Genomic DNA, 25,182 nt, shown 5'->3' on the forward strand with positions numbered 1-25,182 from the left:
CTTTCACCTCTAGGACCAGGCTTCAATCCAGGACGAACATCTCGGCCTAGAAATTCAGTAGGCTTAGCGCCCCATTTGGGGCGCTGGAGGGCCTAGCGCCGGAGTTATGGCCAGTTGGCAAATTCAGTGGGGCCCTTCCGTCGGCGTTACACCGGTTGCGCTGCGCCGGCACCGATGACGTCATCGGTGTGCGCAGCGTCCCGGTTGCCGTGGTGACGGGCCCCAGCGCCGAAATTGAGTTGCGGCCGCCTCGCCCGTGGCAGCCGCAACTAAGACTTTGGCAACCGAGTCTTGCAGGAGTTAGCGCCGGCGCATTAAGGTCGCGCGGCGGCCGGCCGCTTTCCCGCCGGCCGCCTGCCCGCACCTCCCTCCCCGGACTCCTCCACCACCCCCCCCCGTGGAACAGATGCGTCTGGCCTGCAAGCCCGGCACTTGTCCGAGGTGCCGGGCTCATTTTTCTGAACATTTGAACGGCCAGCGGGCGGGTGCAGGCAGCTCCTCTTTAACTGAAGGAGGAGGCCTGCACTTCCCCAGCCTGCCGCACCGCATCGGGTGCCGCAGCGCCGGAATTGCGCCGCAATGCGGCTCTCAGCGCCCATTTCGAGGCGCTGACACCCTCTAGTAGCGCCGGCAGCCGTTTGGGCGCGGCGCTACTGAATTTTTGGCGCGCGCAGGGGGACTTAGCGCCGGCGCTAAATTTCTGGCGCTAAAGCCCTGGCGAACCCACAACCGAATTTCTAGGCCCTCCTCTGTTGACTGTAACGTTCTAATATGAAAACAGTCCGGATGGAGTCAATCCAGTTCCTTGTGGTCTTGGCCATCACCACGCCAATGATATACCCACTGGCACTAAACTGGCATTCTAACTCAGAGAGAGTATAGGATAGGTGATGTGGGAGATGAGAAAAATGTCATATGGTTGCAGGAAGGGAAGCTGTTCTGAGATTGGGGCTGAGACAGAGGGAACTTTACTCTGCATTTAATTATGCTACACCTGAGCTGACAATGCTTGATGTTGACAATGGGTGCTCAAAATGGAAAATCTCCCATTCCCTCACATTAAGATTCCTTGATAAGCACCAAATAGATAAAAAAGTTTTAAAAAATTAGGAAAATAGGTTTCATATCTTGCTCTCTAGTTTCAAAGTACAACATATGATTGAAGGTGCCTTTTTTAAAGAGACACACTCTCCCTCTTCAATATATTTTTGTTCTTGCTTTATCCTCCTTCAGTCTACCTGAACCACACATAAAAAGACAAAAAAAGACTTGTATTGATATAGCGCCTTTCACGACCACTGGATGTTCCAAAGCGCTTTACAGCCAATGAGGTACTTTTGAAGAGTAGTCACTGTTGTGATGTGGGAAACGCAGCAGCCAATTTGTGCACAGCAAGCTCCCACAAACAGCAATGCGATAATGACCAGATAATCTGTTTTTTTTAATGATGTTGATTGAGGGATAAATATTGGCCAGGACACCAGGGATAACTCCCCTGCTCTTTTTCGAAATAGTGCCAAGGGATCCATGGGACCTGAGAGAGCAGACGGGCTCTCGGTTTAATGTCTCATTCAAAAGACGGCACTTCTGAGTGCAGCAGCCCCTCAGTACAGCACTGGAGTGTCAGCCTAGATTTTTGTGTTCAAGTCTCTGGAGACCAGGAGACATCTGTGACCAGGAGAGTAGATAGATGGCCAGCTTGTTCTGAACTGGACACTAAGGGGTAGATTTTGGCCTATGCCCATTCTTGAAACCTGAAATGAGACCTGCATTTACATAATCCTAATTACAAAGATTATTTTTTTTTAAAGTGATCGTAGCAATGCGATTGACTGAAGAATATTTCCATAAATCTGAATTTTGTGGCTTTTACCCCTTGCCCCTGAGAATGGTGCAGTAATTTGGCGAAGCATCATTATCATGCTTGACTAATCTACTGGAAATGTTTGAGGAAGTGACTGGTAGAATAGATAAGGGAGAACCAGTGGCTGTGGTGTATTTGGACTTTCAGAAGGCTTTTGATAAGGTCCCGCATAAGAGATTAGCGTGCAAAGTTAAAGCACATGGGATTGGGGGTAAGGTACTGACTTGGATAGAGAACTGATTGGCAGACAGGAAGCAAAGAGTTGGAATAAACGGATCTTTTTCCGAGTGGCAAGCAGTGACTAGTGGGGTACCACAGGGATCGGTGCTAGGACCCCAGCTATTCACAATATATATTAATGATCTAGACGAGGGAACTAGATGTAATATCTCCAAGTTTGCAGACAACACAAAGCTGGGTGGGCGTGTGTGCTGTGAGGAGGATGCCGAGAAACTCCAGTACAATTTGGACAGGTTGGGTGATTGGGCAGATGCATGGCAGATGCAGTATAATGTGGATCAATGCGAGGTTATCCACTTCGGTGGCAAAAACAGGAAGGCAGATTATTATCTGAACAGCAATAGATTGGGAAAAGGGGAAGTGCAACGAGACCTGGGTGTCCTTGTGCACCAGTCGCTGAAGGTAAGCATGCAGGTGCAGCAGGCGGTTAAGAAGGCAAATGGTATGTTGGCCTTCATAGCGAGAGGATTCGAGTACAGGAGCAAGGATGTCTTGCTGCAGTTGTACAGGACCTTGGTGAGATCATACCTTGAGTATTGTGTGCAGTTTTGGTCGCCTTATCTGAGGAAGGATGTTCTTGCCATGGAGGCCGTGCAGCGAAGATTCACCAGACTGATACCTGGGATGGCAGTAATGACATATGAAGAGAGATTGGGTCGATTAGGCTTATATTCGCTAGAGTTTAGAAAAATGAGAGGGGATCTCATTGAAACTTATAAAATTCTAACAGGACTAGACAGATTAGATGCAGGAAGGATGTTCCCGATGGCGGGAGAGTCCAGAACCAGGGGTCACAGGCTAAGGATAAGGGGTAAGCTATTTAGGACTGAGATGAGGAGGAATTTCTTCACCCAGAGAGTGGTGAACCTGTGGAATTCTCTACCACAGAAGGCAGTTGAGGCCAATTCATTAAATATATTCAAGAAGGAGTTAGATATATTTCTTAAGACTAAAGGGATCAAGGGATATGGGGAGAAAGCAGGGACAGGGTACTGAATTTGGATGATCAGCCATGATCTCATTAAATGGCAGAGCAGGCTCGAGGGGCCGAATGGCCTACTCCTGCTCCTATCTTCTATGTATCAGCAATCACTGAACGAATACTACCTTGGCAGCCTACTGGTGCCTTTTGCCCTGCTGTAATCACAATGGCAAATCTAAGACGAACAACATCACCGTTCTTGGCAAAATATCATTACAAATATAACAGCTGTCACTGGGAGAAGGAGCCTGCTCAATTACGCAAGAGATTTGTTATAACAGTGATTTTACTGCCTGGGAACCAATTTACGAAGAGAATGCGCCTTTAAATCCTGATCCTCTTTGTGGAATGTGTTTAAATGAATGCTGAAAATCGATCTGCTTGTACCACTGGCTTATGGTGACTGAATAAAGTCAAATTACATTTTTATTACATGGGATTAGGTGATTTCTCTGGGATTTATTTTACTGCTGTTTTGATAACCACGCACAGCAATTCTAACAATCACTCTCAGTAAATGAGAAAACCTGGAATTAAAATCAAATCACTACCATGAACTGGCACATTTACTAACATCAAGCAGCGTGAAGAATTGCATACCTAAGACGTCACTTCATCGAATATATACTTAATATGTATACTTGGTGATGGTTTAAGGAGCTTGATGCATTTGTTCTCAATATTACAGTCTCAATAATCCCATTTTTTCATACGGCAGCTGTTGATGATTCTGCCATTCCCATTTACACCTCCTCTAGACCCATCTTTTGTTTCTTTACTTGTCATGGTGTGGAGATGCCGGAGTTGGACTCGGGTGGACAAATGTAAGAAGTCACACAACACCAGGTTTATTTCAAATAAAGCTGTTGGACTATAACCTGGCGTTGTGTGACTTCTTACATCTTTACTTGTCCCATTACAATCTCCTTTTGCCTTGCACCATCACCCCTTTTGTTATTTAGTCTCTCCTGCCTTCCACCCAATCACAGACCTTCCCTTTTGTTCTTTCCTCCCCTCCCCGCTTTCCCTGCCCCTGTACCTGTTACATCTCCAGCACAATTATGGCGTCTCTGAGATCCCCTGGCATGCTCTCTTCCTTCCAGATAAGAGAGATGAGTTCATGAATTCACGCCAGTAGTGCTTCTCCGCCACGCTTTAGTGCCTCGGTGGGGATTCCATCTGCTCCTGAGGCCTTGTTGTTCTTCAGTTGTCGGATGGCCTTTTCAACCGCATGCCGGGCTGGGGTTGTGCTGAGATGGTGGCGGGTAGCATGCTGTGGGATGGAGTTGAGGACACTCGTGTCGAAGACAGAGTCGTGGTTAAGGAGATCTTCGAAGTGCTCCTTCCAGCAGGCACTGACTGCCTCTCTGTCCTTGATGAGTACCTCTCCGTTCTTGGCCCACAGTGGGGAAGGGCCTTGGGTGCTTGGGCCGTAGATGGTCTTGACTGCGCTAAAGAATCCACGCACGTAAGACAAAGGTCCTCTACCAACCTGCCCCCGCCACACAGTACTGCCCCCCAATTATCAAAATCCACGACAAGGCCTTGGACAACGTGGACCACTTTCCATACCTCGGGAGCTTACTGTCAACAAGGGCAGATGTCAGCGACGAAGTCCAGCACCGCCTTCAGTGTGCCAGTGCAGCCTTCGGTCACCTGAGGAAGAGAGTGTTTGAAGACCAGGACCTCAAACCCGGCACTAAGCTCATGGTCTACAGAGCAGCAGTGATACCCGCCCTGCTGTATGCCTCAGAGACATGGACCATGTACAGCAGGTACCTCAAAGCACTGGAGAGGTACCACCAATGCTGCCCCCGTAAGATCCTGCAAATCCATTGGCAGGATAGGCGCACCAACGTCAGTGTTCTTGCCCAGGCCAACATCCCCAGCATCGAAGCTTTGACCACGCTCAATCAGCTCCGATGGACGGGTCATATTGTCTGTATGCCCAATACGAGACTCCCAAAACAAGCGCTCTACTCGGAGCTCCGGCACGGCAAGAGAGCCCCAGGTGAGCAGAGGAAACGCTTCAAGGGCACCCTCAAAGCCTCCTTGAAAAAGTGTAACATCGCCACCAACACCTGGGAATCCCTGGCCCAAGACCGCACAAAGTGGAGGAGAAGCATCCGGGAAGGCGCCGAACACCTCGAGTCTCTTCGCTGGGAGCAAGCGGAAGCCAAGCGCAGGCAGCGCAAGGAGCGCACGTCAACCCAAGCACCCCACCCACCCGCCCCTTCAACCAACATCTGCCCCACCTGTGACAGAGACTGTAGGTCCCGCATTGGACTCATCAATCACCTGCAAACTCATTTTTAATGTGGAAGCAAGTCATCCTCGGTTCTGAGGGACTGCCGAAGAAGAAGAAGAAGACATCTCCAGCTTTTTCCAGTTCTGATGAAAGGTCATCAACCTGAAACGTTAACTCTGGGCCCGATTTTGTGGATTGTGTGGGAAATGGTCGGATTCCCCGAATGTGGGGTTCTGACCCACAAAAAAATGTCAGCCAGCTGCACACAATTTTCCCTCAAGTGGCCAATTAATTTCCAGCGTGTGGACAGCCTTGCTAATTGTCCATTTCTAGTCAGAAAGCCCCACAGTATGATGTCATCATTCGTGGTGCTTTCAAGGTCCACAGCAAGCATTGCTTCCTCTGAAGGCTTCCAAACGAACCATACAGGATGGCAGAGGAGCCTGCAGCAGCTGTGGCCAGTGCCAGACCCCGAGCTGCCTCCAAATTCGACGAAGCTTCATGGCAGGCATTATTGGATGAGGTTAGGGCCCACAGGGAGGTCCTCTTCCCTAGGTCAGGCAGGAAGAGGCCTCCCACTGAGACCAAGGCTGCATGGATGCAGGTGTCAGCAGATGTCAACTCGAATGTGCATGTAACCTTGGCATTACATCTCTAACTCCTTCCTCTACTCCCCCACAGGACCATCCAGAGCCCCCGACCCCACTGTGGAGGAGGAAGAGGCTGTGCAGCCAGACTCCTCAGAGGAAGCTCCAACCTCTGAGGGCGCAGCGTCAGCAGAATTCAGCGCCCCCAGCACCAGCGCAGACACTCACACCTCGGGGGGACCTTCGGGACATAGAGTAGTGTTGTCACCTGGTGTTTCACAGATCACAAGTGAGCCTCAGCAGATTCTGGAGACAGGGACAGCAGTGGAGAGTCCTTGTCGGAGGGCGCAGGACTCTGCCAGCTCAGCTCAGCTGCGCTGCATGTCGACCCTCTGCCTCTGGGTCCATCCGCAAGAGAAGAGGTGATGGATCTCCATGCACAGATGCAGGAGTCTCTGGCAGGTTTTGTCTCCAGGGTCGCTGCGAGTGTGGAGCAAATGGAGGAGTCTATAGCAACCATGAGCAGAGCCTTTGTGGAGTCGTTGGCGCATGAACGCATCACCATGGAAAGGTTGGCAACCTCCATGGAGGAGATAACTCGCCAGGGTACGGAAAACACGGCGCGTGCTCATAAGAGAATGACATCTCTTGAGGAGCGTTGGCCATCTATTGAACAGAGAAACCAGACCTTCATGGAAGTCCTTCTGAGTAGGACTGCCAGTGCAGAAACGGGTCCCCATGGCCCCCTAAAGCGCAGCAAGGTGCTCTCAAGCCACTTCCAAGCGCTGGTCCCTTCTGGCCTGTGCAGCTTCAGGTGAGTGAGCAGCAGCCTGGTGCTCCTGGTGCTCATCCTGCTGTTCCTGGTTCTGCTGCTGCCACCTCTGCTGCTGGAGATCCTCTAATGGCAAGAAGGGAAGGAAAAAAAGGCATCCCATGCTTCTCGTAGATGCCTCCGCTGAGGAAGCGCTGAGTGAGAGTGGCAAGAGGGGCTTCCCAGGAGATCACATTAGAGAAGTGTGTGAGGCTCCAACCTTCCACAGCTGTGCCTAAGCCTTGCAGAAGTAGCCCCAAGCCTGCAGCAACAAGGTCCTTCACCATACAAATACTCTCCGATTAAATCGCAGCTTCCCCGAATGACCTGCAGCTGACAGCAAGCAAGCCGGCAAGCTTCACGCCAAGTCTCATCAGCGGTGTTCCCCGCAGGCGTGTTTAGCGTGGGGAACCCCATAAAATCGCAACGGCCCCTGAAAATGGCATTAAACATGCCAATAATTGCTGATTAGGGTCCCGACGACCAGTCCCGCCAGTGGAGGACGGGACTGATTCGGGGCGGGGAATCAGACGGGGCGGGGAATCAGGCGGGGGGGTCGCGACCCCCTATTTCTGCGAATTTCGGCCCCCGCCCGCCTGAAAACCCGCCCGACGGCTGGCAGAAAATCGGGGCCTTTGTTTCTCTCTCCACAGATGCTGCCTGACCTGCTGAGTGTTTCCAGCATTTTCTGCTTTTATTTCAGATTTCCAACAAGTTGCTTTTGAATACATTTTAGAGCTTTTGTTGGTCCGTGGTATTTTAGACCAACATTAGAATGATACAGCACTTGAACAATCCACTGGAGCCGGCTAGACAATCCTTATGTCACATATTGAAGCATCGCTTGTTTCTATCACTTTGAATGCTCAAAGATCAAACACGTTTTGCTATTTCTCAACCTACTCGAAGCTTCTGAAATTTTGGGCTCGATTTTGCCAGTGTGGGCGGGCTGGGCCGCGTCAGGTGGAAATCATGTCAGGAGCCTGACTCCGATGTGAAGTGGCAAAAAAGTGCGATTTTCCCCTAATTGGGCACTTGATTTCCAGTGTGTGGGAACCCCTGGCCCAATTAATCTTTCCATCCTGAAAGTCGCCTCTGATGACGTCATCAGTGCTGCTGGATTTAAGGCCTGCAAGCAGCCTTGCTTCTTCTGGAGACTGGAACCGCTTTGGACATTGTATGAAGGACTTCATTTACCGACCATGTCCACCAGCAAGCAAAAGTGTGCACCTCGCTTTGATGAGCCCTCCCTCTAAGTTCTGGTGCAAGGAGCAAAATCTAATAAGGAGGTGCTCTTCCCTTCTTCAGAGAGTAAAAAGCCACCACAACAGACTAAAGCTGTGTGGCTGCAAGTGGCCCAGGAGGTCAACTCCATCTCTATGTGCCGCAGAACCTGGCTGCAGTGCAGGAAAGTGAGTTTGACTTTCCCATCACCCTCAATCTGATCCCCATCGCCTCTCCTCACCAGCACTCTGCTTTGCCAACCTCTTCCTCCACATCCCACTTGACACTTACATTCCTGCACCCTTACCCATTCCCTCTCTCTCTATGGTCACATTCACTTAACTATTCGACCATGCAGCCCTCACACTCTCTATCACTGTGATGCAATGACAACTTACAACACACAGGGAGGGCCCTTTGTCTCCTTCTAAGCATCTATGCTATGGAATCTATACACTCACTCCTTCATTCTCACTCAAATCCACTTGTGTCCCTCACTGCAGGAAAAGAGAGCCCACAATAAGAGGGAAAGAGCGAGGACAGGAGGAGGGTCGTGAAAACATGGTCATTGTTCAGAATAGACTGACATCTCTTGAGGAGCGATGGTCAGCTATTGAGCAGAGAAACCAGACCTTCATGGAAGTCCTCTGGAGTAGGACTTCCAGTGCAGAAACGGGTCCTCATGGCCCCCCTGAAGTGCAGCAAGGTGTTGTCAAGCCACTTGCTAGCTCTGAAGTGGGGCTGACCCATGAGAGGGATGTTGGCGGCAGACAACAAGGAAGTGGGGGCTCCTCTCCAAGCGCTCACACGACCATGCCACTGCAAAGCCCTCGGTCAGAGCCCCACCAGAGTCGTCACCCAACTAAGATCAGCATCTCATCCCCTGCACAGCCGCAGGAGCAGCAGACTGTTGCCAAGCCCTCACAGGCTCGCAACCCCAGAGGATGTCCGCCAAAGGTGTCGAGACAGGAGCAGCAAGAAAGTGAGCAAGGGGCCTCCACATCTACTGAAGCCACATGTGGGGAAGCACCACGTAGGAGCATGCGTAAAAGGAAGATAATGCACAAGTAGTCACAAGGGTAGTCACTTGGGTGTTATGTTGTGTTTATTTTTGAAATGCCACCAGTTGCTTGTTGTGAAAAAAATTCTGATGCTAAACTGTTGAAGTTGTGGCCTGTGCCATTTCGCAAATGGGACTTCCACATTGAGGGCTTAGGGCGACTTGCAATTGTCATTATGGTGGCAGGAATCCGCAGGTTCTTGTCCATTGTTGATGCTCTGGCAAGAAGGTGCAAGGCAAAAGTGATTGATTGTACAGGCTAAGCAAATGTGACCAACATGAGTGCGTCCCTTGCATCCCGGGCAGCAATATGGTCGCGCTCTGGTGCCTTCTGACCTGTGCATCTTCAGGTGGGTGAGCAGCAGCTTGGCGCTCCTGTTGATGTTCCTGCTGTTAGTGCTGCTGTTGTTCATGGTTCTGCTGCTGCCGCGGCTGGTCTTCATCCGAATCTGATGTCCAGGAGGAAAGGAATTAAATGGTTGCCATGCTTCTGGTATATGCCTCAGTTGAGGAAGCGCTTAGTCAAGGTGGGGAGAGGGTTTTCCCAGGAGGTCACACTGGAGATGGGTGTCAGGCTCCAAACTTCCACAACACTGAGTATGCCTGCTAAAAGTTCCCCCAGACCTGAAACAACAAAGTTCTGCCACCTGCAAATGATCATCGGTGAAAACTCTTGTGTAATGGTGGAGCTGCAGCTGTTCGTAAGCAATCCACTTGTGAGGCCGCCAGGATTACCTGGCGTGTTCCAGAGGAGGCGTGTAGGATGGGGGAAATGTGTTAAAATGGGAAAGGCCTCTCAAAATGGGATTATAGAGGCATTTAACTGGTTGTTAAGGGCCTTAAGGGCCTATCCTGCCTCTTGGAGGCGGGATGGAAAGCGGGTCAGAAAACACGCATTTGGGAAAATTGCTCGGAGGTGGGATGGAGACAGGATCAGGCCCGCCCGCCAGTTTTGGCGATTTTAACAACTCACACGCCTCCAATCCCGCCTCCTCGGGCCTGGGAAAATTGAGCCCATAGAACTTGAAAACTGTACTGAAATATTCGGATTTTTTTTGCAGGTTATTTTGCGATGTCCCAGTTTCATTCTCATTCTGTAATAGGTGCCTGTTTTCAAACTGCCTTTATCGAAAAACATTTAGCTTTTTAAATTATTGTTAGATTTCAGATTATAAAATAGACAAATGAACACGGCTTGGGATATGACTCTCTAGAATTTACAGAATTCAATTTTAAATCTGCATTAGAATGCTGGGTGTTTTTTTTAATTACAATTTTTGTTTAGAAAATATTGATCTGCCAGGTTTCAGATTTTGTGAAAAATGAACCAGAAGGTTAATTTAAAAAGTGATAATGAATGTTACCGTTAGCAGTACTGGACAAATTTGCGATTAGGTTTAACAGTACTATCCTAATTAATGGTTATTTGCATTAAAAGCTCTGGCCTAGAAATTCAGTTAAGGCCCGCCAGCAGGCTAACGCCCAAAAGTTAGCGCTGTGCGCGGAGCCAGGTGCGCCCGTCAGATATTCAGCTTTTGCGCCCCAAGTCGGAACCGGGCGCTATTCCAGGGTGTGCCCGCCCCTGCTTGGGGCGCTGAAACTGAATTCCTTCGCTGTAGGCCCCGCTGCGGAGCGGCAGGCTGCGGTACTGCAGGCCTCCTCCTTCTCTTAAGGGGGAGGTGCCTGCAACAGCGAGATCGCCGCTGGATTGTGCTGGCAAATGAACCCGGCACCACGGAGAAGTGCCGGGCTCGCGGAAAGCAGTCGGCAATGCCGCGGGGGGGGGGTGGAGGAGGCCGGGGAAGGAGGTGCGGGCAGGCGGCCGCCGAAAAAGCGGCCGGCCGCACCTTCACCTTAAAGCGCCCCAGTAGCGCAGCAGTACGGCCCCGTTTTTCAATCGCTGTTTGCGGCCGCTGCAGAAGAGGCGGCCGCAACTAAATATGGGGTTTGGGCCGGAAGCGGGGCGGAACCGGGGCACTGCGCACACCAATGACGTCATCGGTGTCGGCGCAGCGCTACCGGCTACCGCCGCCATTACCGCAGCGCTGAATATCAGCGCACCCTCTTACACTGGCGCAGAAACCCTATTTGGGCGGTAACTGGGCGCAAAGCCCACTGAATTTCTAGGTCTTTGTTCCTGAACATTTTAAAAACCAAAACAAAATTAATTGGTTGCAAACTCACCCGAAGGAACAGACACAACTAGTTGAAGCCTCCAGCAACTGTAATTAGTCCAGGTGATAGAATCACGCACTGTATTGTTATAGAATCATAGAATGGCTACAGCACAGAAGGAGGCCATTCGGCCCAGCAAGCCCGTGCCGGCTCTCTGCAAGAGCACTTCAGCTAGTCCCACTCTCCCTTTCTCTGCAGCCCTGCAAATTCTTTTCTCTTCATGTACTTATCCAATTCCCTTTTGAAAGCCACGATTGAATTTGCCTCCACCACCCTTTCAGGCAGTGCATTCCAGATCCTAACCACTCGCTGCGTAAAAAAGTTTTTTCTTAAGTTGCCTTTGGTTCTTCTGCCAATCACCTTAAATCTGTGTCCTCTGGTTCTTGACGACACCACACAACCCTGCCACAGCAACCTCTGCAAGACATGCCAGATCATCAACACAGATACCATCATCACACGTGAGGACACCACCCACCAGGTACATGGTACATACTCATGTGACTCGGCCAACGTTGTCTACCTCATACGTTGCAGGAAAGGATGCCCCGGAGCATGGTACATCGGCAAGACCATGCAGACACTGCGACAACGGATGAATGGACACCGTGCAACAATTGCCAGGCAGGAGTGTTCCCTCCCAGTCGGGGAACACTTCAGCAGTCAAGGACATTCAGCCTCCGATCTTCGGGTAAGCATTCTCCAAGGCGGCCTTCGAGACACACGACAACGCAAAATCGTCGAGCAGAAACTGATAGCCAAGTTCCGCACCCACGAGGACGGCCTCAACCGAGATTTTGGGTTCATGTCACGTTACATGTAACCCCATTTGATGTAGGGTCATCCAGACTCGAGTCGTCATTGGCTTGTTCTCTCCACACAGATGCGGCCGGACCTGCCGTGATTTCCAGCAAAAAAAATGTTTTTTGTCTGTTTTTTTGTTTTTCATACAGACCCCAGCATCTGCAACATTTGACCCCTTGTGACCCCACCTCATTGGTCTTTGATGTAATGTTTTCCTGACTGACCTGTTTGGACACCATTTACACCTTTGATTGCTGTGATTATCTCTCTGCCGAGGTGTGATAAATGGCAGTTAGAAAGATTACCTGTAAACATCTGACATTATTCTCTGACTATATAAGCTGTGTTTTTATGCATCTCTCCACTTCACCTGATGAAGGAGCAGTGCTCCGAAAGCTTGTGATTTCAAATAAAGCTGTTGGACTATAACCTGGTGTTGTGTGACTTCTTACATTTGTCCACCCCAGTCCAACACCGGCATTTCCACACCATCTTGACCCTTCGGCCAATGGGAACAATTTCTCTCTATCTACTCTGTCTAGACCCCTCATGATTTTGAATACCTCTATCAAATCTCCTCTCAACCTTCTCTGCTCTAAGGAGAACAACCCCAGCTTCTCCAGTCTATCCACGTAACTGAAGTCCCTCATCCCTGGGACCATTCTTGTAATGAGGGACTATTGAGAATTGTTCAGACATTAGTGTCCTTAAAAATCCATTCACTCGCTGTCTTTGTATCTAAACCATGAAGCAGGGTGACTGATCACACTAATACAACGGCAGCCTGCACAGTACGGCCGTGTAATCGGATTAACAGCGGTTTGATTTCTCGACTTACTTCTCGTCCTAGGCACTGTGCTGTGTGCAGTTCTTAAAATGAAATATTACCGCAATTTCTGCCCCACAGTGTACAAGTGTCAAGCTCAATCCCTGAACAGCCTGTGCACGCTGGACATTTGTAATGTTTAAGTCTGCATGTGGTAGAGAATTACCTCAATGTCCTTGTCTAAAATACAAGATTTTCAATCAATAGTCTAACAATAATAGCCCCTTGCTGCTGCAATGAGGCGCTTGTACTTGAGGAGCAGCATTAAGTTTAACAGTGTGGTCACTAATAATACCGGTGCAAATTGGTGACAGTACTCCCCAGTTTAATTATTACAATCGACTTCTTACCCAGTCAGTTCTGCGTTTCCTTCATTGAGTCTCCAGAATCTGCAATCAGCTGTAGGCATGGTCTACATCTCTACAGATGTACCAGAGGATCACGTAGAGAATCAGTAGGATGGCGAAAAGGAACAGTGCCCCGAAAGTGGCTTTTGTGACAGGAGATCCGAGAGAATGCATGGCACAGGATCAAAACTCACACTGGACTGGGATGGGGGAGAGCGGCGGGATCACAGACATCCCAGCAGCGAGCCGGATGGTCAGATGTATCTTGGAGCCCATCACCCGGGCAGCAGTCACCAACCAACCCGGTGCTGCATTGAACTGGACCTTTAAATGATGCGCCTTCCAGGATCTCCCACCAAGGGGCTCTTGATCGCCCCCATACGTCAGTTCAAAAATTGTTGAGATGAAATGGTTTGGAGAAAATCGTCTTCTTTCAGTCTGGCTTGTTGGTCCTTGCAGGACTGTCACAGACTGGAAAGGAATCTTCGCAGCAAAACACATTGCACCTGCCCGATTAAACCTGAGACAGAGCAGTCACCTTCGCAACAGGTACCGAGGGGAAATCCTCCCAACTTTTCTGAAACGCGTCGTTTTTGTCTGCCAACTATAGCAAAAAAATTCACAAAATAATCTTTTATCATTGTGTGAAAATGTTCCGATATCAGTCCTAAAAACCTTCTGGAGTTTACACCTGTATCCCTTTGTCCTACTCTCACAATTTAATTCACCTTTCCCATCCCGTTTATTATCTTAATTATGGTATCTCTCACCTTTCAGATACCTACTGTACAGACTGAAAGGTTTGTGGACAGCACCTCCCAAACCGTAGACCTCTTCCACCTAGAAGGACAAGGGCAGCAGACGCACGGGAACACCACCACCTCCAAGTTCCCCTCCAAGTCACACACCATCCTGACTTGGAAATATATCGCCGTTCCTTCATCGTCACTAGGTCAAAATCCTGGAACTTCCCTCCCTAACAGCACTGTGGGATTACCTTCACCACACAGACTGCAGCGGTTCAAGAAGGTGGCTTGCCACCACCTTCTCAAGGGGCAACTAAGGATGGGCAATAAATACAGGTCTTGCCAGTGATGCCCACATCCCAGGAACGGATAAGTAAAAAAAGCCCAAGGGGGTTATTTTGGTGAAAAGGTGAAAACAGGTGCTAAATGGCATTTTGAATACTCCCTCTTAGAAGTAGTTGTCAAAACAGCCTGACTTTGCAAAGTAGTGTCCCTCATGCTAGCCACTTCTTTGCAGGGGAGATCAATTTCAGTAGCACAATGGTTTTAGTCACATCTGTATTCACAGTTTCTGCCTTTTAATTTGGCAGCAGTCCAGAGAGTGAAGAAGACAACATGGTGAGTACATAAAGTACCCTGGTCTTAAAATCACTCCATTACAAGATTTTAAATAGCTTTTAAACATATGACGTAAAGGACACAATTTTCCAGAGTTTGACGTCCTTTTTTTCCAAACTACATATGAACAAAATTTTATTACAGGTCAACTATGGCAATTGCAGCTTTAAAAAGAAAAATCGATGTTTCCATTTAATAAAAAGTATATGGTCTGCACTGTAATTTTCCACTTGAAAAGTCGAGGATAACTTATGTTCTATCCACTTATGAAATGAAAGTACATACACACTGCCAGTTTTGAATTATTTTATACCCTTGTGATTTGACTTGAAATTCATTCAGGGCTCGGATCTAAATTAACTCACATCAGTTTCCACTTGCATCATATGGTTGCCTTGTATTACAGGGAGAAAGCAACAGGGAATTTATTTAATTTCAGTTGATTTAATTGACTTGATCTGACTTAACAATTACATTCTTTTTAATGAGGCTTTAAGAGGCAATAATGGATACTGTATCACGCACCAGTGTAGTTATTGTATGGAAAACACATTCATTGCTCCAAATGTGAGCAGCTATTACACAATAAGGTGAACGGAACCACTTTACAAGACATACTATATTAACCATGTATCAGCTCAGCTCTGCTGGTAGCACTTTTGCCTCAGAAAGCGTACATACATGGTAATTCTGCGATCACACTTGCAGTGAGGATCTGCATTCAATAGGAGTGTGGGACAGAGTTAGGACTAGAACATTATTTCCATCATTGTCTCTGGCTTGTAGTCTTGTTCAGCATGGCTCCCCGTTGGAAGAGTCGTCGTCGTACGTGTCTTCACACTGTTCCCTTTGGGGAACTGTATGAAGTATTTCTGGCCGCGATTAACGCTCCTTCCGTGACCGTAACCATCTTCGTACCAGCCATTAGGGTGGTTAGTCCTATGGCGGGAGGGTTTTACGGGCTCCCACAACCCATACGAGGGGGGGGGGGCCACCCGCACCCATGGACGCAAGTATCCCGCTGGATGTCAACCCAGAATTTAGAGCCGGAGCTCCGACTCCACTTGCCGGGACTGTCTGGAGCGCGGTTCAAAACCTTACGCCTTCTGGCCCAGCGGCGGGGACGCTACCGCTACGCCAAAGGCCGTTGGAAGAGTGAAATCACCTCTGTAATCCCATACTTCATATATTGCTAACACCAGCAATATAAGGTTCACAAAATGGGTTTTCTATGAGTTTGTGCCACTAGATATAACAGGACAAAATAAGAATAACTCATGAAATCAATGCTGGAGGTAATGTCCTTTGGATAAGATGTTAATCCAATTTCTTGTTCAGCAGGGTGTTAAAAAAACACAGCGTGATTAACTGGTAATACCACTGGCGGGAGAGTCAGTAACCAGAGGACATAGATTTGAGATAATTAGCAAAAGAACCAGAGGAGAGATGAGGAGAAATGTTTTTATGCTGCGAGTTGGTATGATCTGGAATGCGCTGCCTGAAAGGGTGATGGAAGCAGATTCAAAGGTAACTTTCCAAAGGGAATTGGATAGATACTTGAAAAGGAAAAAATTGCAAAGCAAAAGGGCAAGAACAGGGGAGTGGGGCTAATTGGACAGCTCTTTCAAAGAGATGGCACAGGCACGATGGGCCAAATGGCCTCCTTCTGTGCTGTAAGATTCTATGATACTATGATTCTAGGAAGTCCTGAAGGCTGAATGGGGGTGTAAAAATTGTGCGGGGTGTAGTCAATAACTAAGGATGTCACGGCCTTAGAGAGGACACAGAGGAGGTTTACCAGGATGATAGCAGGGATGAGGGATTTCAGTTATGTGGAGAGATTAAAGAAGCTGGGATTGTTCTCCTTAGAGCAGAGAAGGTTAAGGGGAGACCTAATCGAGGTATTCAAAATTATGAGGGGTTTTGATAGAGCAAGTAGGGAGAAACTATTTCCTTTGGCAAGTGGGTTGGTAACCAGAGGTCATAGATTTAAAATAATTGGCAAAAGAACTAATGGGGAAATGAGGAGAAATGTCTTCACTCAGAGGGTTGTTGTGATCTGGAACACACTACCTGAAAGAGTGGTGGAATCAGATTCCATGGGAACTTTCAAAGGGCAATTGGACATGTATTTGAAGAGGACTAATTTGCAGGGTTCTGGGGAAAAAGCTGGGTGTGGGACTAAATTTGACAGCAAAGAGCTGGCACAGGAACAATGGGCCGAATGGCCTCCTTCTGTGCTGTGTGATTCTATGATTCTATGGGTGGAGTCCTATGCAGGGTCGGGATCAAAGCTGCACAACTAGGGGGAGGTGAGTACCTTTTTTTTTACAAATTGCTATACACTAAAGTTAAAATCTATCTTTTTTTATGAAAGTCTTGTGAATAGTGCGCATTAATTCTTAATTATATTGATGGATTTTAACATCACAATATTTTCTGAATGAACAAAAGTAAGTTGAATTGGTACTTTTTGAGGCAGAGGGGAACATCGCAAAGAATCTCCTTTTTTCCACTCCATCAGCTCACGTTCCTCACACAATCAATAACTGCAGCTTCATGACAGCTTCGGATTGATGGTTTTTCTTCAGAACTCTTTCTAGCTGGCCAACACTGACTGAATGGCTGAACAATTTCACGGATGCATTTCAAACTGAAACCCTACGCAACTATCAGGTGCACCTCCAAACCAGAGAGAAATTGTAAATTTAACATCAGAAACATTAAAATGTAGATATATCCAGACAAAAGAATACAGATACGATAGCAAAATACTGCAGATGCTGGAAATCCGAAATAACAACAGAAAATGCTGGAAAAACTCAGCAGGCCAGGCAACATCCGTGGAGAGAAAATAGAGTCAACATTTCAGGTGAAAACCCTTTGTCAAGACTAAAGAGGCACAGGGAATGAAATAGATTAAGAGTCCGGGCTGGGAGAGAACAAAAGAGAAGAGACATTAAGAAGTATTTAAAACGAGACGAGATGGTGATAGGACTAGTGGAGACAAAAGACAGCTCTAGATTAGGTGTGAAATGCGCTGGCAGAATGGGAGACAGCTGCCATGTGGGAGAGAAAAAAAGAAAGTGGGGGAAAGGGCCAAAACAAAGGTGTGGATAAAAAATATAAGTAAAAATGTAATAGGGGCCGAGGTTATGATCTGAAATTGTTGAACTCGATATTGAGTCCGGAAGGCTGTAAAGTGCCTAATCGGAAGATGAGGTGCTGTTCCTCGAGTTTACGGTGAGCTTCCATGGAACAATGCAAGAGGCCAAGGACGGTGAGGTCCGAGTGGGAATGGGGCGGTGAATTAAAATGACAGGCGACCGGAAGCTCAGGGTCACCCTTACGGACTGCAGATAAAAAATACAGATGTTTGCTTTGTAATGTACTCAATTATCTTAAACATTATTTTATCTCTAGAAAAAATGTTAAGATTCCTTATTAAAGGGAGGGGCGGAGCAGGCCCAGGACAGAGCGCGGACCTGAGCGGGAGCAGAGGCAGCGGCAGCAGCGTAAAGGGAGCTGAGCGGCGATTCAAAAAAACCACAAGGAGTGACATCACAGGAGAGCTGGTAACTGATTGGTTGGTAAAGGTCACACCCGTTTTTCTTCTCGACAAGTTAGGGGCCGGGGTTAAATAACTGGTTTGGGATAAAGCAGGAGCTTGGAGATTAGTAACTGTTAATACTATATTAAATTAGTAACTGTTAATACTATATTATATTAATAACTTGAATTAGATATATCTTAGTCTTAAGTTTCTGTAAAGTTAGTAAATAGTCGAATAAATAAAGGCATGGCAGGGCAGCTCGGTCCAGCGGAATGCACATCCTGTGCCATGTGGTAATTCCAGGACGCTGTCCGTGTCCCGGACAACCATGTGTGCAGGAGGTGTCGTCAGCTGGAGGAGCTTGAGCTCTGGGTTTCGGAGCTTAAGCAGCAGCTGGCGTCACTGTAGTGCATCCGCGAGGCTGAGAGCTACGTGGACAGCACGTTTCAGGAGGTGGACACCCCGCAGCTAAGGAATGTGCAGGCAGAGAGGGAATGGGTGTCCGCCAGACAGAAGAGGAGGACCAGGCAGGTAGCTGAATGCATCTCACTCTCCAACCAGTATTCTGTTCTGAGTACTGGTGAGGGCGATGGTTCCTCTGGGGAGTACAGCCAGAGCCAACTCCACGGCACCATAGGTGGCTCAGCTGTACAGGGGGGGGGGAGGAGGAAGATAGGGAAAGCAATAGTGGTAGGGGATTCGATAGTAAGGGGAGCAGACAGGCATTTCTGCGGCCGCCGACATGACTCCAGGATGGTATGTTGCCTCGCTGGTGCCAGGATTAAGGATGTCACTGAGCGGTTGCCGAACATTCTGAGGGAGGAGAGTGAACAGCCAGAGGTTGTGGTCTATTTAGGTACCAACGACATAGGTAGAAAGAGGGAGGAGGTCCTGCAGGCAGATTTTAGGGAACTAGGAAAGAGATTAAAAAGCAGGACCTCAAAGGTAGTAATACTCCTGGTGCCACCTGCGTGAGTATAGAAATAGGAGGATAAAGCAGATGAATGCATGGCTGGAGAGATGGTGCAGGAGGGAGAGCTTCAGATTCCTGGGGCATTGGGGCAGGTTCTGGGGGAGGTGGGACCTGTACAGGCCGGATGGGTTGCACCTCAACAGAGCTGGTAACAATATCCTCGCGGGAGGTTTGCTAGTGCTGCTGGGGAGGGTGTAAACTAATTTGGCAGGGGGATGGGCACCAGGATGTAGCATTAGAAAGGAGAAACAAAGGGCACAAAGGATTGGGAGAGACAGATAGCACTAAAGCAAGAAATAGTAAGGTATTAGATGGGGTCAGACTAAGAGGTGAACACAGAATGATCTAAGATAGGTTTACAGTGTACGTATGTGAACCACAGAGTTTAGTAAACAAGGGTTGGTGAGCTGCAGGCGCAAATAGCCACATGGGAATATGATGTCGTGGCAATACCGGAGACCTGGCTCAAAAAAGGGCAGGATTGGGTATTAAATATTCCTGGATATAAGGTGTTCAGGAAAGATAGGAAAGGAAAGATAGGAGGTGGTGTGGATGTATTGGTTAAGGAGAATGTTACAGTGCTGGAGAGAGAGGATGTCCTGGAGGGATCAAGGACAGAATCTATATGGCTAGAGTTAAGAAATAATAGAGGTGCCATTACACTACTAGGTGTATTCTATAGACCACCAAATAGTGGGAAAGATATGGAGGAGTAAATTTGCAGAGAAATTACAGAGAGGTGCTAGAACTATAGAGACGTGATAATGGGGGACTTCAACTATCCTAATATAGACTGGGATCATAATAGTGTAAAGGGCAGAGAGAGGGAAGAATTTCTGAAGTGTGATCAGGAGAACTTTCTTGATCAGTATGTTTCCGGCCCATTGCTGGATCTGGTTCTGGGGAATGAGGTGGGTCAAGTGGAGCAAGTGTCAGTAGGTGAACATTTCAGGAAGAGTGACCATAGTATCTGTAAAGTCTGTGGGTTATATGGTGAATTAATACACAGACTACAAGAGTAACTTTAACAGGACTTTACTATTCGAAGGTCAGGGCGAATCTGCCCAATAAATCCTTACACAGCACTTACATACCGGTGTGGTCACTCCCGGTATTACAGTATACAGCAGCCAAGATAAAGTAGTGCAACACCTAAAATAGTTCTCTTAAAGGTGGACGGTTACATACAATAGTTCTCTTAAAGGTAGAACGGTTACATACACTACAATCCTCCCTTTTTAGCTTACAACATACTTATTCCCATTAAACATAACATATATCCAGCTTCATGTAAAAACAGTTCACAGATGTAGTCTCTGCGGAAACAGTTCACAGATTCAGTCTCTGCGGGAAACAGTTCACAGATTCAGTCTCTGCGGAAAACAGTTCACAGATTCAGTCTCGGTGTAGTCGGTTCACGTTGCTGGAGTGACTCATCCAATAGTCCTTCACTGGACTTAACAGCTTGAACTTCCATCACTTCTGAACCAGCATTGTTGACTTCTAAAAGCTTGAGTACCTTGGGAAGTTTTTCTACTTCCAAACTGATTTGGCTCCATACGGAGAGACCACGTGCGTGACCTGGTAGAGGTGATAATGGTTCAGATGGTCATCATCTTCTGCTTCGTCTTTTCCTTTTCTGCTTCTTGGAGACTCTCTGGGCTCCACTGTCAGCTGCCAGCTGCATACACCGTTCCTCCTTCTCATCCTCCTTTTTCCGTAGTAGCGCCACCATCTCCCGATGTTCCTTAGACTTTAGGTGATTTTTCATGGTTTCTGCACTTTGGGAGTTTTCATCACAAGCTGGGCAGAGCAGGTCATCGTAATATTCGGTGTCGTCCAGAGCTAGGCCAGCGAGAGGGTCTTCTATTTCCTCCATACCCAGCTGGACGTTAGCCAGCTTTTGTTCCAAATCCAGACATCTTTCCTGAAGAGACTTCTTCATGCGTTCAGTTTCATCCAGCTTTTTCTGGGCTTCCTGCAAGTCTTTTACTACTGACCACATTCATGATTTCAACACTTCAACTTCATTGGGAGATTGATTGATTGTATTATTCAATCCCTCTACTGGAGCAGCAGTTTCAGCATTCTGTTGTTCAACATTGACGTGAATCAGCGTACTTTTGGCATCCAAGGTTTGCTCTGCTGCCATCTTCTCAGTCTGTGTTGCAACCTCAGCTATTCCAATAAGTTTTGGGAGCTCCAAACCCCTCTCCTTTGAAGATTTAGCCTCATGTCCAAATTGTTCCCATTTCAGAGTCTTGTCCCTCAGCATATGAAGGAGTTGGCTGACCGTTGACTCTTCTGACCTCATCCGTTTCCCAGTAGCTGCAGGGCTGTTTATAACCTTGCCCTGGGGCTCCTTTGCTGTTTCTACTTCGCCATCATCCGCAGCCTCCACCATTCGAATTTCCACAAATGAATCGTCCGGTGATGCTGCACCCAACTTCAGTAGGAGCTCGGAATTCATGGCGACCAACTCAGCCTTTTCTGCCTGCAATCTGCTAACAAGCACCTTCAGTTGCTGAACATCTTGCTCCACCAGATTAGAGCACGCACCTTCAGAAACCGAATCAGCTTTGATTCGTTTGGCCTCCTTGCGCAGACGGTTTGTGTGCTCCTGCTCCCTTTTCTCCCTCAGCTGTTTCTGTTGTCTTTCCAGATTCTCCCACTCTGTGTCAAAGAACGTTTTCATTGCTTTTATCTCTTGCTTGAGACGGCAACTCAATTGTTCTAATTGCTGGTGTAATTTGAAATGGAGTTGAGTTCGAGCCCGGTGTTCCTCAGACTTGTGCATGTCTGTAAACTGGACAGACTCAGAATTCTCTGCCAAACTATGTTGTTGTTGTTCAGTGGAATTCTGTTCTGAAACTTTGTTCTCCTTTGAAGCATCAGTATTTATGCACTCCTTCGTTTTTCCAACCTTAGTCAGCAAGTCCATTTTAGACTTGTCTTTCGCACCTGGGCTGGTCTTGTCGTCATCCGTTTCAGAGTCTGAGCTGATTGTCTTCACCGAGTTCTCACTCGTTATTGCTTTTAGGTAGTGCCATTCCATGTTTATTTCCCTGATCCACTCCCGTCCCAGAAGTGGTGGACCTCCCTCAGGTAGTACATATAAGTCCATTCCTTGGTGTTCTTTGCCCCTGTCTCTCACCTTGACTTGTATCTTTCCCATGGGGTATACTTTATGCCCCGTGTATGTCTGCAATACGATCTTGGTATCTCTCAAGGGTATATGTGAGAATAGCCGGTTGTAATCCCTTCGATTTATGACTGATAGGGTTGATCCTGTGTCCAATTCCATTTTCACTCGGACTCCGGCTACTTTTAGTGTGACCCAGATAGTTTGTAGGTCAGCTTCCTTACTCACATTGTAAATTCTCAGACTACCCAGTTCTTGGCCGTTCGGGTCTGAATCCGAATTCTGTTCATCTGAACTCTTCTCAGCCACCTTGTGTACCTTGCTGTACTTTTCCTGCGGTGACTTTTTTCTGTTGTTGGTCTTCTTTCCTGACCGGCATACTTTAGCTATGTGACCAAGCTTGCCACATTTTCTACATTCCTGGTTTTTAAACCAGCATTGGTTCTGGTCGTGTGTTGTCTTCCCACAACGATAACATTTTGTTGTACCCGAAGTCATTTGATCCACGCTGAGTACCGCTGCCTTCAGCTGCATTTCCGCAGTGACTCTCGCGGCTGCTTCGTGTGATGCTGCAATAAGGACAGCCTTGTCAAGTGTAAGATCGTTCTCTTCGAGCAGTCGCTTTTGTGTTCCTTCCTTCGACAACCCACACACGAACTTGTCTCTCAATGCCTCTGTCAGATTTTCCCCAAACTGGCAGTATTTCGCTAGTCTACGCAGTTCGACCAAGTATTCCGTGTTGCTTTCCTCTTTCCGTTGCGTTCTCGCATAAAATTTGAATCGTTCCGCTAACATCAGCGGTGTGGGGTTCAAATGATCCTTCAGGACAGCAACAATATCAGCGAAAGTCTGATCCGCCGGTTTAGCTGGTGATAGAAGATGCTTCAATAGCCCGTATGTCTTCGCCCCCATTGCGTTTAATAAGGTGAGAGCTTTATCATCATCTGCTATTTTATTGGCCTCACAATATATCTCGATGCGTTCTACGTACGTGGCCCAATCTTCCACCTCGGAATCGAAGTTGTTGATGTTACCATGCTTAGGCATCTTCACTATCTTTTTGAGAAACCACAACGAATTTGTTCGTTACTTTTTTTTTTCCAAAAATGGCGGTTTCCCACGCTTGTCTTCTTCCCCGCCCACTTTCAAAATGGCGGTTTCCCGCTTCTGTCTTCTTCCCCGCCTACTGGCGGCTTCCCGCGTTTCTTCCCCTGGCGGGAGGGGTAAGCTTTCCTTCGGGCGACGACCGCTGGCTTTCGGAGTTCGCAGCCTGCGCGCCGGCTTCAGTGCGTTCCTTGTTCCCTTTTCTCGGCCGGCAACTGGCGCTGGGGACAACCCGTTGGCGGCGAACAGTTCCAGCCGCTGGGCAGAATCTCGCTCGGTCTCCCTCGCTCGGTCCCGTTCCCCCTTCACTCGGGCTCTGTCTCTCCCTCAGCGGCTTCCAATCGCGCCTCCCAGCCCTCTCGCAGTCCGGTCCTTTCCTCCCCCGGCTGCGGCTGAGTTCTCCGCGGTTTTATTTATTTTTATATCTTCCCGCGCCTTACGATCCCGGTCGCAGCGCCTCGTGGCCTCGGTAGCTGCCCGGCCTTTTTCGCCGGTCGCGGTCTAGCTGTCTCACGACGCTGTTGCGTCTCCCAGCCCGCTTGTAACCCGGTCTCTCACACCGGCTGCGTTCCCGCTTGTACCGCGGCTTCCGTGCCCTACGCTGCCCCAGTCTCAGCGCCTCTGGGCCCGACTTCTGTCCGGCTCCTTTCCCCTGACCGTGGTCGAGTTCACCGCCCTTATCCTCCGTTTCTTTTTATTTTCCCCCTACTCACAGTCAACGTGGCCGACTTGCTTCTCTTGGCTGATCGGCTCACTCACCGCCGTGGCAGAAGGGACAATAACAGCCTGTTGCTGATGGAAGGCTTCGTGTCTGAATCCTTCCTTCTTCCTTGCTCTGCAGACTCGAGTCTTCTCTCAGCCGAACGACGAGGGCGGGTGCCTCTTCTCGACGCTCGTTAACTGCTTCGGGTGTGTCGCTGCCGCAGGGTAAGATCGAACCCATCGCCACTGTAAAGTCTGTGGGTTATATGGTGAATTAATACACAGACTACAAGAGTAACTTTAACAGGACTTTACTATTCGAAGGTCAGGGCGAATCTGCCCAATAAATCCTTACACAGCACTTATATACCGGTGTGGTCACTCCCGGTATTACAGTATACAGCAGCCAAGATAAAGTAGTGCAACACCTAAAATAGTTCTCTTAAAGGTGGACGGTTACATACAATAGTTCTCTTAAAGGTAGAACGGTTACATACACTACAGTATCATAAGGTTTAGATTAGCTATGGAAAAGGACAGGGAGCAATCTAGAGTAAAAATACTTAATTGGAAGAAGGCAAATTTCAGTGGGATGAGAACGGATCTGGCCCGGGTAAACTGTAATCAAAGATTGGCAGGCAAAATTGTAACGGAACAGTGGGCTGCCTTTAAAGAGAAAATAGTTTGGGCACAGTCGAGGTACATCCCCACTAGGGGAAAAGGTAGCGCAACTAAAGCCAGAGCTCCCTGGATGACGAAAGAGATAGAGAGTAAAATGAAGCAGAAAAAGAGCGCATATGTCAGATGTCAGGTGGAGAATACATCTGAGAATCAGGCTAAATATAGAAAGTTCAGAGAAGTGAAAAAGAAAATAAGATGGGCAAAGAGAGGGTATGAGAATAGAATGGCAGCCAACATAAAAGGTAATCCAAAACTCTTCTATAGGCATATAAATAGTAAAAGGGTAGTAAGAGGAGGGGTGGGGTCGATTAGGGACTAAAAAGGAAACCTACACATGGAGGCAGACCAAGGAAGAGGATGCTGCCATAGACATAGCGAAGGAGGAGGTAGAGGAGATACTGGATGGGATAGAAATTGATAAAGACGAGGTACTAGAAAGGCTGGCTGTACTTAAAGTAGATAAGTCACCAGGACCGATGGGATGCATCCTCGGAC

Source organism: Somniosus microcephalus, chromosome 1, assembly GCF_052327205.1.
Source record: "Somniosus microcephalus isolate GS21.2 chromosome 1, FLI_Smic_1.0, whole genome shotgun sequence".
NCBI classification, from domain to species: Eukaryota; Metazoa; Chordata; class Chondrichthyes; order Squaliformes; family Somniosidae; genus Somniosus; species Somniosus microcephalus.